The following is a 2,973-nucleotide window of genomic DNA, read 5'->3' as shown; positions in this document are numbered from 1 at the left end:
CATTTTGTCTTCCCCTAAGAATGAGTTACACAAGTGTTCTGCCCCCTAGAGGCCTACAGAAGTATTTCCTTACAGTGGCCCACCAACCACAGCCGCCGCCATTGGGTGGCAAAGATACCGCGATTTCCACGGGGCGGAGCCTCTGAGGGGGCGGAGCTTCGCGTGAAGTTTTGACACTGGTTCCCGGGCGTCACTTGCAACCACTTGCGGGCACGCGTCAGCGTGAGGAGCTAAAGGTTCGAAAAAGATTCGTGGGTTTTCTACAAGCTGGAATGCCGGCCTCCCGGCAAGCGACCCTCAAGCTCTAAGGACTCGCCCCCCTCCCCCCACCTCACCTGTCATCGCGATCTGTCACTGAGTGACACTCGCCCTGAACCAGGCCCAGAGGGCGCCACCTGCAGCTCCATGGACGTGATGGCCTGCCGGGTCCTCAGCCCCAGGGCCTATCCTGCGCCCTGGTGGGGACCGCAGCCAGGACGACCTGACTCCGCCAAGCACCACTGAATCCAGGAGCCCGCGGGCCCCAACCCTGGGACTGCGCCCAGCCTGCAAGATCCGGCGGGGCCTCCGGCTACGGGCACGCTCACGTCCTTGGTGGTCCAGGCTCTGGACTGTGCTTTGCAGCTGCCCCTGGACGACATCTACTCTGTGCTGGAGCCCGAGCCAACGTTGGTCCTGCAAGTCTCTGGGAGTGGTTGCGGGGGCACACACTTATGCTGACCCCGGGCCTTCCTGGGTTTCGGAGACGAATACTTGGGAGGGCAGCCTGACAACCCGGAACCCGACGCTCTCCTGGACGCTCCCCGGGAAGATGTCGCCGTCCTGCAGAGATTCTTCTGTGCTTGTGTCCCAAAGATCACCATCCAAAAAGAGGCCTAGGATGAGGACTGGGACCACGAGTTCCTACCTCCTTGGATGGACGCTGCAGCAAACGCCGTCGCTGGGTTTCGCCGGTCAGCTAAAGGGGTGATCGGCCCCAACATGCACAGTCCCACCAGAGCGCCCTTGCCTCAGGCCTCCACCCCTAGTACATTGAGATGCTCACCTAGTCCCTACGTTAACCTGAACTTCCACATTCTGGAGCCCTTCCCCAGCTCACCGCTCCAACCTCTCCCTCGGTCTCGGAGTCCAGGTCCGCACGTGCGACCCCAGAGCCCTCCCGGTCCAGCACGCAAGGCCCAGAGATGCTTGTTTCAGGAATGAACTACCTTCTCTCCCCCCCCCCCCCCCCCCCGCCACACACACACAATTCTAGCTACCCACTTCGAGTGCCCATAGGATTTCCAACGTGGTTTATCCTACAACCTGGAAACTGAGCACTTCAATCGCAAACAGTTCCCTCCCCGCAGACTGGCTATACTACGCAAATGAAGACGTAAGAGAAAGCAGATTCTAGACTTCACCTTTCAAATAGAAAACTCTGTCCAGGAATACCAGACAATGTGTTTTCATACGTCTGGGCTTTTTTACAAGATCACTCCCAGGCACCTCCATTCCCCTTCGTTTTAATCAGTTATTTTCCCTCAAACTCTACTCCATCCCCATATTGTTACTCCTATTTCTCCCAAACCAAGAAATCACTGGATCTCTCATGTTTTTATTTTCTTTGTACGTTTTCCCATTAATTTATTCTTGGTCATGGCTTTTCTCTTTCTTGATGCGTCCAGCTGCTATTCTGGAAAACTGCAAAATAGTATAATGGTTACTTGACATAAAGCGTGATGTTTGTTCATAGTTACCTCTTAACCTGCTGAAGTTCTCTTCCAGCTGTTCACTTTTCATTATGAATAGCTGTTGCATTTTATCAGATGTTTCAAACATGTATTTGGGATATATGTTTCCTTTTAAAAATCTGTTCATCTGGTGATTTTAACCTAGAGGGTGATGTAAAATGTTTGCATTTCTGCCATTCCATATTATTTCATACCTTTTAAATTCTACCCCAAGCTTTTTCCTATGTAAACCAAACTTCTAACTTTTAAACATCATATTCACTTCACATTTTTATAAAAAATAAAATACTATTGGTCAAACTGAAGTCAACATTTTATTTTTTTAATATCAATACTATTTAGATTTACCAACATGCTTTACCAATTCTTCTCTACCTTTTTACTCTTACATTCTGCTCTTGAAGTCTAGCCACAATTTTCTTCTTGCTAAAGTATATTCTTTAATAATTCTTTCTACCCTGTCCAATGCATGGTAAACGGTCTTGGTTTTGTAAACTGAACATGTTTTTGTGTGGTAAATTCTCGTAGTCTTACATGTATGAAAATGTTTTATTGCTTATTCATTAATTATAACATGATGTTTAACTAAATATGTTTGTCCATTGCTATGCTATTTTGTTGCTTTAGAAAGCAAAAAGTCTACTAATCAATGTTATTCCTTCTAAATTTAATTTGGCTCTTCATTTTAGCATATTTTAAAATGTTTCTTTTCCTTCGAGGTCCTATAGTTTTATTATAATGTCTCTGGGTAAATTCTATTTTTATTCAGCTAGGTAGAATTTGATTAACTATCATTATGGGAAATTATTTCTTGGCTGAAATCCCACAAAATCTTAGGCTCTATATTTTGGAATACTCCACACACCTCCATCTCTGGAAATCCTATCAGGTATAGCATATATAAGGTAGTATTCAATCTCCCATTGCTCTTAACATCTTGGCATCATGTGTATATGCCTTAATTCCAGCTTTCTTTATTCTTTAACCCAATTAACTAACTTTATTAACTGTCTCCAGTATTCTTGTATATTTCTATTAAAAGTTTTCATTTGAAGATTATATATTTTTTTTTCTTTTCAAGATTTTTACTTCCTTCATCTTGTTTCAAACTTCTCCAGTTAGTATTATAAACTCCTGTTTTTGTTTCATGGAAGGTATTCCATCCTTTATATTTTGAAATTTTTTAACATTAATTAATACCTCAGTTAATTCAATTTCCTCGCAGGTAAAATCTATTATT

The 2,973-nt window shown here is 44.7% G+C and overlaps 1 pseudogene; it reads left to right on the top strand.

Annotated features, from left to right (window-relative positions):
• The first annotated feature begins 401 nt into the window (after positions 1–401).
• Positions 402–1,203, top strand: LOC114501469 (annotated as a pseudogene).
• The last annotated feature ends 1,770 nt before the right edge of the window (positions 1,204–2,973 follow it).

This window comes from Phyllostomus discolor, chromosome 7, assembly GCF_004126475.2.
Source record: "Phyllostomus discolor isolate MPI-MPIP mPhyDis1 chromosome 7, mPhyDis1.pri.v3, whole genome shotgun sequence".
In the NCBI taxonomy this organism is placed as follows: domain Eukaryota; kingdom Metazoa; phylum Chordata; class Mammalia; order Chiroptera; family Phyllostomidae; genus Phyllostomus; species Phyllostomus discolor.
This window is presented reverse-complemented; position numbering and strand designations above follow the sequence as displayed.